This window comes from Homalodisca vitripennis, chromosome 8 (genome assembly GCF_021130785.1).
Source record: "Homalodisca vitripennis isolate AUS2020 chromosome 8, UT_GWSS_2.1, whole genome shotgun sequence".
NCBI classification, from domain to species: domain Eukaryota; kingdom Metazoa; phylum Arthropoda; class Insecta; order Hemiptera; family Cicadellidae; genus Homalodisca; species Homalodisca vitripennis.
This window is the reverse complement of record NC_060214.1, coordinates 65,133,470-65,149,868: the sequence shown is the minus strand read 5'-3', so window position 1 is coordinate 65,149,868 and position 16,399 is coordinate 65,133,470. Positions and strand designations below refer to the sequence as shown.

The following is a 16,399-nucleotide window of genomic DNA, read 5'->3' as shown; positions in this document are numbered from 1 at the left end:
TAATGTGAAAATCACTTGTAATATGATTAATACAATTAAGGTGAATAAATTGTTATTAAAAGGGTTAAAGCTTGAACCAAACTGAAATGGTTTTATTCAACTTATAACAAAGCTACATTTAAATAAATCAATTTACAGAAAGTAAACAGTAAACATAAATATTGAGAATTAATAAACAGCTGTTTTGAGACACATAAGATATAAGATAATACTAAACACAATAGCATACAACATTATATATGATAAGGAAAATAATGAAACGCTTCTCTAATATAGTAGCGTTTTACAATGATTTGTTTTCTAACTGTTAGATCAGTTATAACTCATATTGTTAAAGTAAATCTTATCCAGAATATCGAATCGTCTGGATTTATCCCTGATTCTGCAGACTTCCCTTGGTTATGGAAGTTATTAGGTTAGGTTACGCTATAATTTAAAAGCTGTCAAAATTTACAAAATCAATTCATACTCTGCTTCTAATACCAAACAGTCATTTCAAAAAGCCTGAAATACAGGTATATTGTAAAATACTGGTTTGAATAAAACTATGAACTAATAATTAATTTAACAATGAAACCAACATAAAATTAATTAACCTACTGTGTCATTTAATTGCAGTATATAAAGCCCATCAGATTATATTATTGAATTTGAGCATTGTTAATATTAATTCATATTCCAGTTCACTACTAGTTTTGTCCTAACGAGATTTAAAAAAGGATTAAAAATAAATTGATTATATCTTCTATAGCTAACAAAGCCGTAGTAAATTCACTTAAAGAATTAATTTAAATACAAAATTTGATGAATAAATGTCAAAACTATCAATAGAATTGAAATAAATAAATGTAACAGTGTCAACTCTTAAATAAAAAAGTACAACATGGTATGGAAAAACAATAGGTGCTGTGAGTACAAGATATTTGCAAGATTTTGTCCTGGAATTTGTATTTCTTATTTGAGTTATTATAAAACCCATAATTTAATTTTTGGAGTATAATGACAATGAAAATGAAATAATTATTTTGGATATACAAGATTATAGTGAAAAAATACGGTACTGACAAAATTATAGAAACTAATACAAATGATAAAAATGAAAATGTATAAATATTTATTACTTTAATATTTAGAAATCAGTGATCATTGTAATATATAAAATTTTAAGAATATATATATTCACTTCCCGTTGTAAGAAGTAGTCACTTCTGTCAGTCTGTCTCGCAACGGCCTTTCCATATTTTGTTTGTTTTATTATTACCGTCATATCTGATATCACACGTTTATATTTCTACTTTAAATATTTAACATAACGAAGCTAATATATTTTATTAAATAGCGGCACTTGGCCTATAAACCTAGGCTCAAACAAAACTCATATGCCATCAAAAACATAATTAGCTTGTATAATACAAGTACGAGTATAAACGGGTACTAAAATGTTTATTAGGAGCTAAATTATATTACAAATAAAACTACAATTAAAATAGAATCAAATTATAAAAACTTTCTATTTATATGTACAACAGCTATTTCTATGTTTATAAAAAATAACAAACCATAAATATCAACAATTTTTAAAAAGTGTGGTAAACTAGAATGATATCGTATTATAAATTCCTATTTTTGAAATACCAACAGATGATTAATTCGAATAAAGAATGAAAGATGAACTGTGTGGTAACACCACATCAACCTAAAATTAAAGTTTACTTTCGACTTAAAAGTGTAATAATTCAGAAGAGAGAGTACTTTTCCGCAGGATATTTTCATTGAATGATATTATTCATACAAATTTGATAAGTGTGTATTGAGGACTATTGCCCAAAGCCAAGGGCCAAGTAAATAAAGCAATTAAAGGTCTACTTTGGGATTATACCGACCACACCCAGACATGAATCGTTACAATGAATACAAAAGGTTTGTATTCATTGATCGTTATTTGACATTTTGCTTCTACTGATTACTAGATTAGCGTAGAACAATATTTCGTCAATATAAGGTAGCGGTTACTATGGATGCGAATTCTGACGAAAATCTGTTCTGACGAGTACGTCTGAAATCATCGTCAGAACAAGGCGGTTACAGTGTGCGCGTTTTCAGATCTTCTGATAGTCAGTACGTGTCAAAGCCGCCCAGCTAAATGGATGAACTCGATGAACAATATTTTCTTGAAAGCCCGTTATTAAAAATAATGTTGTTTAAAAGGGTAAAAACAGAATATTTTAACCCGATATTTTGGTAGTAGAGACGAGAAAGGAGAGTTTGAAGTGTTATTTAAACATTTATGTGATCAATCGGAAAGATTTTTTTGATGTGTGAACGCAAATGCAACCTTTTCAGATAATATCACTTTACTAAAAATGTAAACTAATATAGAAAATGTGATTGTAGTCAGTACGTGTCATAGCTGTCCCAGCTAAATGGATTGAACTCGATCAACAATATTTTCGAGATATTGGAAAATAAGGCAGATGTGAAAATAATATTAAATAGCCATAATAATTAGAAACAATGTTATTTAATTGGTCAAATAAAAACTATTTATTAATTATAACAAAACAATCTCGTTAAAAAAAAAAATCAAATTAGATTCATGAAATTATTGAAAATGTTATTGACATAACAATAGAAATAAAACAACCTTTGTTTGATAAAAAGAATAAAATTTCCTTTAAAAAAAATAGTTTTACTGAAAAGCCACATTTTACCCAAATTCACCCTAAATTGAAATTAGGTTAAATTTAAAAAGTGAAGACGCAAAATAAGTGAAAGTCTTTACTTTCACTTATTTTGCGTATAACAGTAACATTGGAAAAATTTAACTTCCATTTTTAGTTTAAATCGGTTGGAGTTACATTTGAAAAAGAACGAAACAAGGTCCTCATGTTGTGCTGTACTCAGTGGAGTTGGTCCTTGTGAACGACTTTCCCAAGTATCACTTATCACTCGTTGATGAACCACCACATGGGGAAGAACCATAGTTATGTGATGGATGGTGGATTGGCTGTAGTCGATGTTGTCCTCCGAATCCCGACAAAAGGTCCTCATCACAAAATACTAGCTTGGTCCTTCACAATCATTTTTCTTTCTTTCCGGTAATTTTTGGAAATGTGGTAGTAGACTCATAAGAAAATGGTAGTCTGAATCTTCGTTTCGGGAAGCATAATTTCTCTCCTCATGTCCCACAAACATCTGTTCTCCTACACAAGACCGATTCATTTATCAATATCCATGGTTAATTTTAAGGGGGTTCGGTATGCCCTATCCTTCTCCCATGTTAATTTGGCCAATTTTATGTACCTTTTTCTCTCAGAAACCTTTTAAAGCTATCATCATCAAAACTTTAGGACACTACTATTTAGACCTTTGTTAACATTTAGAGCGGAACAAAGTAAAAAAAAGAAGTTTTTATTTAATTTGTTGTAAATAAAAAAATTTATTAATTTTTTGTAAAAATAATTTATAATTATAATTTTTTTTAATAAAAATTTAAAATAGATTTTTATAATGTCTTCCGCTCTAAATGTGTGTACTGGTCTTAAGTACATGTGTATTTTTTTATGTTAATCTGATCAGTGGATCTTGAGAAAAAGGTACATAAGTGATAAAAAAGTTAATTTTTCGGGAAATTCGCAGCTAAAGGCAACACACATCAAATAAGTTGAATTCACTGACCTTTATTATAATATTAATGACATCCAGCTGCATAACTAGGGTTATAAATCAGGATCCTCCAACTCTTCCCACTGATCTTCCAGCTTTCCTCTTCGCACTTGAGCGAGCTTGCCTTGATTTTTTGCGACTTCGGTAGCCATGCGTTGAGCTTTTTGTAAGCGAGCTATGTCCAGCTTTTTCATTGCTTCACAAAAATTATGTCCAACAGTCATTCCAAGATGTTGTAAAACCATACATTTTGCCATATTTCCTTTATTGAAGGAACTTATGGAATCATACACTCCTAAGTGCAAGGTGTGTATGCCAACAAAGACAGTTTTTGGCAGGCGAGACCAGATTACTTGGTTTACGGACTCATTTCGGTTTTGTGACTTACCGTGGAGACATTTACGAAGCAAATCAGGTGCACTTTAGGTCTGTAAAAATAGGCTTTATCTTGTTCATGATGACAGCAGGAAGGTGAAAATGTTTGGAATGGTCATAAGTTTCATTACAAGCCATAGCCTTTTGGTACTTGCACCAACTTTCACTCCCTATTGGGCAAAGTCCGTGTTGAGGATTTGTATTGCTGGATAGCAAATGGTAATTACTCAGCCCAAACAGCTTTTCGCATGTCTTCTAAATTGCTTGCATTTCTTCGAATTGCTAGACCATAATATTTTTGTATGGCTAATATGGCAGCTTCAGTCAGTCTGTTCCGACCGCCTATTGTTTTTCCATCGGTTTGTTTGTTTTTTTCCCTCTTTTTAATTTTAAATTCTTTAGGCGAGTCCCCATGCGTTTCTGCACATGCCCAATGCATTCTAGTTTTTTCACCAGGCACTCATCACCATAGGGCTTGCTTTCCACAACACTAAAAAACCCTTTCGAATCCCCATCACCTAAGTATTCAACGTAGCGAACATTTAAGTGGGTAGGGACCGATGGAAAATCGCACGAGCTCCGACAACTTCCATGCCTCCGCTTTACTCTCCCAGATAGTTTGCACTGCACTTATCACTATGTTGTCCAATTAATTTTGTCTTTACAACGACAGTTACTTAGATAAAATCTCTGCATCAATTACCTTACCGGTATCCACAGATGTTGCAGTGATTATACCATTTTGTGATGTATGGCCTCGCTTTTGCCATGTCCCGTCTATGGCTTACTGTCAAATCCCTCCTACCTTCATTTATAAATCACTGATTCTTCTACTGCTTCCTTCATAATCTTAAAAACAAACATCTTCAGTCACAGACCCTAACAGTTGTGTGTAATTCATATAAACCGTGATGGAGGAGAGGGCAGATTTAGTTCGCCACATAGTGTAGCGGCAGCCGTTCTGGCCTCTGCCAATAGTACGCATGCCATACACCAATCTTACATTTATTGTCATATAATTTTGTATCATCATTAGGTCTATTTTGCAAGACTAAGGAGTTTTTCATAAGAGGCCAGTGTCTTTTCATTGCAACCTTCACATGAAAAGTTCCCCCGAGAAAAAAAAGGCCTACACGATACTTGATTTTTAAAATCGATCGGTTGATGACACTGTTTGCATACTGCTATTTGAGAAATTACATTTATAAGTTTTTTTTAAATCAACAATATCATTTTGGAAATTAGGCTCCTTATCAGTTTATGTTTTTTATAATTTTGACTGATATTACCTAGTTTCACTTTTGAAGCACTAACAACATCATCTGTGTCCTCATTATTCGGCGTAGGACTAGGCTCAGTTTCACTCTCAACTAACCTATCTTCCACAGTTTCTTCCAAAACAACACCACTACCACATGCTTTCACACTCTACAACTACTTTCTTTTTGTAAAACTCACTTTTTCTCTTCTTAAAAATTCTATTACTTCTAGGCATTTTAGAAATCAAATGCGTTCTACAAACAAAATAACAGTAACTACAATCCACCAAACAGAACTTGTTTTGTTTACAAACACAAAAATTGGTTTATTGTAACTGAAGGACAGTTATAGACAGCTGTATTTTTTGTTAGTAGACAAGGCAGGTGTACCAACCCATAAATCTAAATCATAGTTTGGAAGAATACAACTGTGTTACTATAACAAATACTTCAGTTGCAATGGAAAACACTAAATTGTTGTTGGCATGTCGTTATATTTTTCAAAATAAAAATAAAAATAGTTCCCATCATCGGATTTTAATAGTTTTTTTTGCATTAAAATGTCAGGAAATTAGTCATAGAATAATAAAATATTAAAACAACACGAAAATTTATAAAAATTTCATTTTATTGGATACCGAAACCCCCTTAAGTTAATAACTTTAAAATTCGACGCAAAGGGTGAAACAAGTCGTGAAAACAAAGGGAAACTGGCCGCACGAAAAAAATCAAACTTGTTTGATCGCTCAATTCGTTCTGACGACTTCATGTCTTTTCTGACGCAAAAATTCGCTGCCACTGTAAACAGTATCAGTAGAAAACAGGCTTTTGTTTGTTCGAACGACTTCGTACGAACTCGTCAGTGCTCGTCATAACAGATTTTCGTCAGAATTCGCATCCATAGTAACCGTTACCTAAAACAGGAATTGTCTTATCGCAAACCCCTCCCCATTCTCAGACAGAGGTGAAAGTCGAGCGGTCTAGTAGATAACGTGATTGCAGAGTCTCGCCGCCCTTTCAGCTGGTGCGTCTCTTTGTTGTACTTCCGTGTTTTACCCCTATATTTCTCCAAACACAAAAATTCAACAAAAACTAACTTTACCAAACAAAAAATACTCTTTATTGAAACAACACTCAAAACTTGTTTCTATTCTTGATCACACTCCGCCACCCAAAATGCGAGTGCCTCCGGCCATCAGCGCGGGGCAGCACCGAAGGTCAACGAAAGAAAAACAACCCTCAAGATAGTACCTATCAGTAAAATGTTAAATTCTAGAGGGGCTGATCAGAAATATAAATTGAATTGTAATGGAAAGGCAATAATATAACGCGCAAAAAACTTAAATAATCATGTGATGCCGCGCGGCCTGCCGTAATCGGGATTCTCGAGAAAGATAAGATAACAGCGACAACAATACCGATCACAATACCTGGAAATGCTTGTTGATTGATGGAATGTTAGTTCTGTTACTCAACTACATCGTTTTATAACGTTCTAAGTTCATTGAAAAAAGTTTAAGCGTTGGGGCATATAACGGAATCTGACCCCATTAACAACTGATAATCGTTTTAAGTTTGTAATTTTGTAATTAAAGAGTTGTTTTTTCGTTGTATCATGTTTGTTTCTATAAATTTATATTTTTGTGTTCTTCATATTGGTGTGGTCGGTATAATCTTAAAGTACCCTAAAATGTTTATTATGAGTTGAATTATATTATAAATTAAACTATAATTAAAATAGAATACAATTAGGAAAATTTTATTTTGATATGTATAGCAACTATTTCTAAGTTTATAACAATAACAAACCTGCAATATCAACAATTTTCAAAAAGTGTTCAAAACTAATAATGATATCGTATTATAAGTTCCTATTTTTGAAATACCAACAGATGATTAATTAGAATTTACGAATGGAAGTTGAACTGTATAGTTGTAGACTAATGGTTACAGTCTCGGCTCTCTAACTGAGAGATCACGGGTTCAAATCCCGGGGAGCGCCGCCAATCATGTATAGACACGAGATAAACCAGTGAACATCGAAGCCTACATAGCTGTGTAGCTGAGGCTTAAAAAAGAGAGAGAGAGAGAGAGAGAAAAAAACACCACATTAACCTAAAATTAAAGTCAACTTTTGACTTATAAGTTTAATATAATTCAGAAGATAGATTACTTTTCCGCCGGATATTTTCATTGAATTATATTACAATTCATACAAATTTGATAAATGTGTATTGTGGACTATTGCCCAATTTCAAGGTAGGCTAAGTAAATAAAGCAATTACAATTAGTCAAATATTTATATCACTGAAATTACATTTTTAAATTCGATCTTTATAGGTAAAATCTTATAAATATTACTATATGGTATTGGGATTTTATTTTACAAACATGGGCGCTGAAAAGATTTTACTCACATTATCAATGACTGTTTTAGGTGTACTGGCATAAATATTCTAGTAAACAGATTGTAATATACTGAATAATTTTACATTTAATTTATAACAGCTATCATAATAAATAGAACTAATATTCAAAATAAAGTGTGTATGGTTCTAATGATAAGTTTAAAAGTGGATAGTATCATGGAGTGGGGTTGTAAATTAACAGCTGTATATTTGTACAAGTGAGGTACAAAATGTGCAATATTCTTCTACAGTTATAATCAATATATGCTATGTGACACACATTATGTACTGAGAGACATTTGATTATTATAATTTTCTTTCACAATTCTAATCAAGAAACACTGTTGAAGTACTACAGTGTGAGTACAATCCCTTGTCAACCCCTCGTACTGTGAGGTCGGACTGAGGGTCCCTAGCCGGGTGTGTGGACCCAGTGTCCGCCTCTTAAGAATTAGCTAAGAAATAGTCACAACAGTTTTAGAACATGGACTTACAGTTGTTTACCTAACACTTCTCGTTGTATTCTTCTTTCTTTTTCTCTAATATTGTCAAATTGGTTAACGATTTCTTAATACTTATTTTATAATATATCACAGTCATTATACGTTTGTTTTATTACTAAAATAATTAATTTCATAAAATATATGAGTGAGATATGTACAAGAAAACAAATGGACAGATTTTCGCGTATACTATTATCCAAAACGTAAGTACAAGCAAAATTTGTACAGATAGAAAATTGTTTATATGTAAAAAAACTTTTGCATATACAAAACTATACATTTTCTTGCTAAGAAATAAACAAGAAATTGGTTCATGAAACAACTCTTAGTGACAAACTTTGATTTTCTAGAGTTTTAAACACTCTTGTCTAGTAAACAGTGATGTAGTAATTGTGGTATAGTTTGTAACTCCGCCAGTAGAAAATCTGGCATTTGGGAGAGTTGGAAACACACACAAGCATATCTCTGCTTTAAATGATGCTATAAATTTTGTTGGTGGTAGTAGGTAAGTGATGGATACATTGTAGGTTCTATTCAGAAAGAGAATGCTCGTAATTCAGATTGTTGAAAAGCGTTTTGTGAAACACATTTTTATATAGAATCCAATATTAAAAAAAGAATTATGAATTAAAAACTAATTTGGTTGAAGGGCCCTCTCTCGGCCATGTTAAAATCGGTAACTTAGGAACATACATATCAGGAACCATTGCACACGTGACTTTGAAATTTTGTATTACTGTTTATTAAATATGTTTACACGAAACAGACTAGGATCTCTCTCAAAGCTAACATAAATATAAAAATAAAATTTTTTCAAAAGGCAAACGTTTTAAATATTTTAAAAGTTTAAATTCTTTATATTTTTATTTTATGAATAAATTAATTATTCTAGTTTATTTTGTGAATTATATATACATACACGTTTAGTAAACATTTCAAGGCAATATCTCAATTAGAACATCATTGAAATGTACCTAAACCTAAAAAAGTGTACTTTCGGGAAACAGCAAAAGACAAAAACATGTAACTGATTCTAAAGAAATATTTATCTTAAATCCCTCCTGGGCAGTATTGGATGTCATCTAATTCATGTACTTCTAGTCTCTTTCTTCTTCTGCCAATCCTGGCTTCTTTAGTTCCTTCTTGTGCTGTTCGATGAGCTTTGTAGACGAATTTCATCGGAATCTTTTAAGCGCTTCAATAGTTTTTATGCCACATTCACTAATTCCTAGTTCTTTAAAAACTTGCAATATCCCTAAATTACTATCATAAGTGTCAAGATGGTATCAAACACTCCTATTTCTAAAGTTTTTCTCCCAAAAACACATTTTTAGGAATCATTATCCAAACTATATTATGGAAGGCCTCATTCACGTTGTGAGTCTTGTCATGGAGGCCCTTTTTCAGGAGACATGGTTGAGCCAATGCTTGTGTACTATTGTCCAAATGTGTGCCACAGAATAATCGGTGTTACCAAAGTTAATTTTTTCCTAACTGTTTACTATTCAACTCAGTACAGTACAAAGTGCCTGTAAATACGATCGTAAACAACATTTAGCTAACCTGGCCATGAAAAAGGCGTGCAGACTACTTTTTAAAATTACATAAAAAATGCTTAGAAACAATTTTATTGAATATGTTTGGTATCAAACTGTGCAAATACAAGTGGAAAAAATTCTATAGTAAGAAAAAAATGAAATTTTTTAGTATTATAGACCCTTTAAATCCTCTCAAATCATACAAATAGATTTCTGTAAAGCTGAAACACACTGCTGAAATAACTCTACTGTCCATGAGCCATGAGGAGACTTCTCTGGCCACGATTATTACGTTGTGGTATCTCGAGTATTGCAGGTACTGGTTTTATTTACGACTTCAGCTTTGCAATGTGCTGTTAGTATAAAATAATTTATCTCATAATAATGTGTTGAAAAAACTTTTTGATGGAAATTGTAATCCCTCCTCCTGACTCGCAGATAGTAATATACGGCGTTCGGGAGGGCAGACGATGGCCACTGCCTTTCTTCAATAATTTGTTAGAAACACCCAAGTCTTGGAGAAAAATGAGGTTTTAACTTCTGAAATGCATTCGTTTTAAAGTTGCAAAAAATATTTTCGAAATAAACCCCTCCCAATGTATCAACATGCAGTTTGTATGTGATACACATACTTAAAATGAACAAGATTCCAACCAATTACACTGGTTCCAGGTGCGCAAGCCAGAAACTTCCGTTGATTGATATTACACATGAAAACGTTATTTATATTACGAAAATATAACCACCTAACAAATTATACTATATGAACGATTAATGTGTAAAGAGCACAAAATTGTTTGAAGGTTAAACTTTATTGGAGTCTTTTACAGAATATTATAAAAATCCAAACGACAATAAAGCGAAAGCATTTAAATATAACCATTACTGTGATCGATTCAGTACCATAGATAGTAGCTGAGTGTTTTCAGTGAACTTTACTATTATTTTCAAATGAGCCGTATAAATTAAAAACAATTATTTCCTTGTTTTGTCATTTAGTCAGTGAGTTCATTTCACATTTTATTTATAATAAATATGATCAACATTAAATAAATTTAAAAGTTTCTTTGACCTTTTAATATTGTAATATTTATTTTACGTTTTTAAGGTTTTTGATTTGAAAAACGAAAATTCAACCCCACCCACCAAAAATTCCCATCCGTTTGGAAGAGAAACGAGAGCTAACAGAAATCGATCTTAAGGTTCGGCCTCAGAGTATTGGAATAGAAGCAAGTGTTAACAAAGTTCGACCTTAAGGTTCGGGTCTCAGAGTAACTGATTAGAATACTAAACGTGAAACTGTGTACATTTCTTGTTTACACTAAGAACTAAATAAATTTATTTAGAGCATTTTGTGAAAACGAAGAAAAGGCTTTTGCTGCCTGATGGAAAACTTGCTATTGCATCATAAAGTAACGGTCGGTGAAAAGTATTTCGTCATTGACCTTGATTACCTTTTATGCCTCTTAAGATACGGCATTTCGTGTTAGTTACGGTAACTAATCACATGTTATAAGAACCATAAAAGTTATAACCCATTTAGTAGTTGTTGATCACATAAATTATCTACGGTTACCACAATTAACATGGCGCTTGTATTATGAACAAAGCGTGTACGTCTTATCTTTATTCGTCCAGGAGATATTGGTAATTTTAGGAATAACGAGTGTGGACTAGCCGGTATAGTATCTATGGACAATATATTTTGCACGCCAACGAATTATCTGACCTAGCCTGAAGTATTAGTAGACATACGGTTCCTGGCCAGAGCTTCTCAATTCATATGCTTTTGAGATACTTAAGGAATTTCAGTGAATGCCAAAGTTCAAAATGTAATTTGTTCTAGAATAAATTGAATATTAGAACTGTGTTTTAGAGCTGTATAAACCGTTAGGCGAATATAAAGCCTTAAATTCGTTTGTATATCGGATTTATGTCCTCGAACGAGATACAGGTTGACAGAACTAAAGGATTTGTTAAAATAAACGAATCTTAAATCTAATAGAGGGTAAATTTTACTTATCATCGTTTTCAAAACTATTTATCCACATAATGTTTTAATTAGTCTTCAAATGCAAAATGGCTGTCACACTCCAAGTGCATTTGTATAGTTTCCTTGTTGGATTACACCACAAATGTTATGGTGAAACAGCACGACTTTTTTCGTTCTCTTTTGAAAATGTTGGCAGTACTGGGCAGTAACTTGCATAGGCCTACAAGGATAACTGAAATTTCGGATCTGTACTGGGTAAAATAGAAATACAGCAGGCTTGTTTTTCCAGGATAACATCCATAATTAAAGTATCAATTTCAGAGAATTGTCATATAGTATAATTCTTTTAAGTTGAAACATATCAAAACAAAGTATTGTTTGATATTTTACATTTTTTTATATACCCTCCTTCGATCTCCGCAAGAAATAGCATGGCTGGCGATAGTTTGCAAAAATACTAGATTGGAGATTGGCCCTCAGCTCATGGACTATATAGAACTAATGAAGACATGCTACGGAAAAACTGGACAGAGTTTTTTTCGGCTCCAGCCAGAGTCGCATTTACCACTAACTAGGTCACTGGGAATCGGCCTATGGCCGCGGGCTAGGAGGGGCCGTACGGGGTGTAACATATGTATACAGAATTCGAATATAGTCTACCGCATAGCGATATATTGGTTCTCCCACTGATTAATCTTCGGTTCAGTTCTGAAATCCGAGATTATCTGCAGATGTCTTTCCATATAAGTGACAACAATCTGAACAATCGCTAAAAACTAACGGTCGCAAAACAGCTGGTGAATTCGTATATCATTCCATACCGCGTGGCGATAAAGTAGTTCTCCGACTATTAATGTCGTATTGTACTTTGGCTTTTAATTTCTTAAAAATAAATATTTGTCTGCGGAAATTCGCTTGTTTCTTTGTGTAAAAAACATTCAATTAGAAATCGAGAGACGTGAACTCGAACCCCACCGAGCAAAACATTTTTTTCTTCGTCAAATTTTTGTAATTTATTTTCGACTTAATTCACAAATCCAATATGATCGAAAGATCAGTTTCCACTTCAGTGACAATGTCCATTAAAGGGAGTTAGATGTTCAAAAATGAAAAGAGTATATTTTGTATTATATTGTTTTATTATTACCTAATCCATTACAAATAAATTAAAATAAATTCCAACTGAATCGGTCAAATATAAACATTTCTACAGCAGTTTTTATGAATCGCTGTCTAACGAGTTTGCACGTTTTCGGGAGTTTTTATGTTTTGAATAAACCATAGTGCAGTAGGAGCCTTCAAATCCAGAATGATTTTGTGTTGTCAAGTTGGTAATGGTTGGCTCTGAGCAGCAAACCAGTTGTAAAAAGCAAAATATCTATCAGCTGTTGTGAGTAAACATTTGAAAAATGTTAATGTTATTATTGTGTTTGTGAGTAAGTTTGAGTGCTCGACTTTGTGAAGTTACTACATTTTAAAAACATGGGGAGATATAAAAAGACATACAAATGGGAGTATAAACCAAATGAAGGAGGGAGTTTGGGCTAGTTTCCTCCATGTATGCCCGTCAAATGAGAAACCTAATCATGGTTTCTGTAACAAAGGATCTTCAAGATGTTGTTAATTTCAGCGAGCCCAAGCCGAAAATACAACATATGACCATGGACAAACTCTTTTGTTTACCTGAAAATTTTATTGAAGCAGTAAAAAAGGTATCTCAAGACCCAGCAGCTCCTGAGTTACTACAAAACATTTCTGCGTGGGAAAAGCCAGAAACCAAACGAGTCCTTCAATAACGTTTTATGGACTTGAGTGCCAAAAAATGTTTTTGTTTCACTGAAAAACATTATAACTTGGCGTATATGATGTATATGATGCTGCAGCCACTGTCAACAAAGGTAATATTACAAAATAGTTTAAAAAAACTAGGTATACCTGCGGGGAAGGAATGTGCTGAAATACTATGAAACATGGACATACAAAGAATTACTGAAGACTGAAAAACAAATTTTAGAACTGCAAAATAAGGATCGTCATTCAAAAGCATCCGCTTAAAAGAAGCTGGAGGGATAAGATCCTGACAATCCATTCTATGCATCTGAACACTATTAGAGCTTACCAATGTAAGTATATTCACATATATTGAATTCTTTTACCATTAAACTAGTTTTTCCGCATTTTTCACTTATCGGTACCTGTTTCATAGGATCTATAGAATAATTATAACGTTTAAATACCTATAAGGTGCCTAATAGAAAAATAATATAAAAGATTAAAAAAACTGTATATAACAAGAAACAGAATAAAGTTATAAAATGTATAAATGAAAAAGTATTACATATCTTTTTACTTAAAGTTATAATTATTTAGACATTAATAATCTTAAAATGGAGTAAAAATGTTACGCTCCCATCTTATATAGTTGCTGAAAAACAGGTACCGAAAAACGCAAATTTAACATTTATGAGATAGGACTTTCCGACTTCCTTATAAGGAAACGGTTGCGACCTAGCCAAGAAATTCGTTTGTCATTGTCTAAACGCGGTGATAAAGTGGTTCTCCATGGCGACATCACCCTGGACAATATGGCGATGTGCGCGTTTGAACGCGCAGGCCTCGCTCTCGGCAAGTTAATAAAACCTGTACAATTAAACCTGTGCTAAAAATTAAGAGTTTTAAATAGTGGTTTACAAAATGACACGGTCAAGGCAACTTAAAATTTCCATAACATGAGTTATGCCGAGTTTCTGTTAACCACCCAAAAATAAAAGATAATAATTTAAATCTAAATATACTTGTACTTATTTTTAATCTCAGACGTCAATATCGCGTTAAGTAATATTTTCAGCAATTGTCATTCATGAAATTTCATCTACTACGTAAATTCCACATTCTTTCTATTCTAAATTTAATGATCAAAACCAAATATACTGTTTATATGTCAACAGTATAAAACCCCATTTCAACTTTTTCTCTGATATTAGTGAACGACCTACAAGAAGGGGGCCACATTAGGTACTATCAATTCCAATTCATCGTTCAACAATTTTTAATAGGCCCTTTACTGTCTAAGCTTGTCGCCTTTGGAACGCTCTCCCCGACGATATCAGATGTATTGAGGACCGTGCTCGTTTCGGGACGGGGGTTAGGGGCTTCCTGCAGGGGGGCCTGTGGGGATGACGGGTGGTGCTGCTTGTTGCGGTTTTGTGGTCAATCAATGTGTTAGAGTGATTGAATGTTTCTTGCTGCTTGTTCTTCATTTTTAATCATCTTGTATTCATGATAATATGTATAAAGATTTTCTTTTGTATTTTAAGAATTCATTTAAATATACAGATTTTCACTTTAAAATAATTAAATTTTGCATAGGTAAAGCATTTTTGTTTTTTCTATTTAAAGAATAAGTTAATAATTTACCACAATTGTATAAACTATTGTAAATTGTCTGTATACAACATGAGGTTGAGTGGTAGAGAGGGCTTGATAGCCCTAACTCCACCTCTTTAATAAAGGCATTGTTTATTCATCATTCATTCATTAATTTTGTATAAACAAACGTCTTGTTCTCTTAATCAGATCACAAGTTTCCTGGTTATGAGATTTTAAAATTTATTTGTTATATTCATAATGGCTGGGTATTATTGTTATTGTAAATTATTTGCCCCATTTGTTTAAACGGAGCAATATGTTAAAGTTCAATTTTAATGTAATTCCTGCTAAGTAGATGTAATCGTTAGTTTGCTCAACTATCAAATTCGGGCGTCTAAACTTTTTGAGCCGAGAGTAGGTATTCAAATTCATCAAAACAAGTAAATAATTGCCGAGAGAATTAGTGTTGTATGTTAGGTTTTGGGGGGATAAATCATCCAATTAAAAGTTGTAATAAGAATTGGTTAGCAAGCTTATCAAGACCGTATGTGTTTTCAAATAACTAGGAATTTAAGACAGCTGTTTGCTTTCAGAGGGTGGATGGTCCTAGAGAAATATTGATACAAAGGTGAGAGTTCACGAGGCTAAGAACTGGACAATATGGAATCTATAAGTGCTGACAGTATCCTTATGACAGACTAATAAACTAAATGGTCCAAAGAGTTGCAAGCTCAGTAAGGACTTTCCAACCCTAATTACTGGAGGGTGATTGGGAGATTTCAGAGGCTGAGATCTCCTAGACATCATGGCTTCTTTATATTGATTGTACTCACATCTCTGATACTAAATAATAAACCTGGTGGTCCAGGAATTGCAAGCTTACATAGTTTTTGCAACAATAATTGCTGGATAATTATTAGGGGATTCCAGAGCATCTATGATCTTCTAGAGATTATATATATTATAGAGGAAAAATGTACCCATTTACCAGAATCCCATAAACCAGGTACTTTAAGTAGTTGAGAACTCCCGAAAGTGTTTGCAGCTCCAGTAAATGATTGGTGATTGGGAGATTCCAGAGGCTAAAAGTTCCCAAAAATAAATGCGATCTATAATTTTGGTGATTAAGGATTTGGCTTAGTGGTAAACAACCGGATTGTGCCTGTTGAGTAACAATTGTTTGTTTTATTCATAAAAATGTTAACGTGTAACGTTTATGTGGAGCAAGTTCAAACTTTTTCTGATTGATTTCTTGTTGATACATTTATTTATATTAAAATTTCTTCAA

The 16,399-nt window shown here is 32.8% G+C and overlaps 1 long non-coding RNA gene across 1 annotated transcript; it reads left to right on the top strand.

Annotated features, from left to right (window-relative positions):
* Positions 1–13,530: 13,530 nt before the first annotated feature.
* On the top strand, positions 13,531–15,993 carry LOC124367139. The gene is made up of 2 exons (XR_006922870.1): positions 13,531–13,865; positions 15,705–15,993. It is a non-coding gene; the product is annotated as an uncharacterized LOC124367139 (long non-coding RNA).
* Positions 15,994–16,399: the final 406 nt, after the last annotated feature.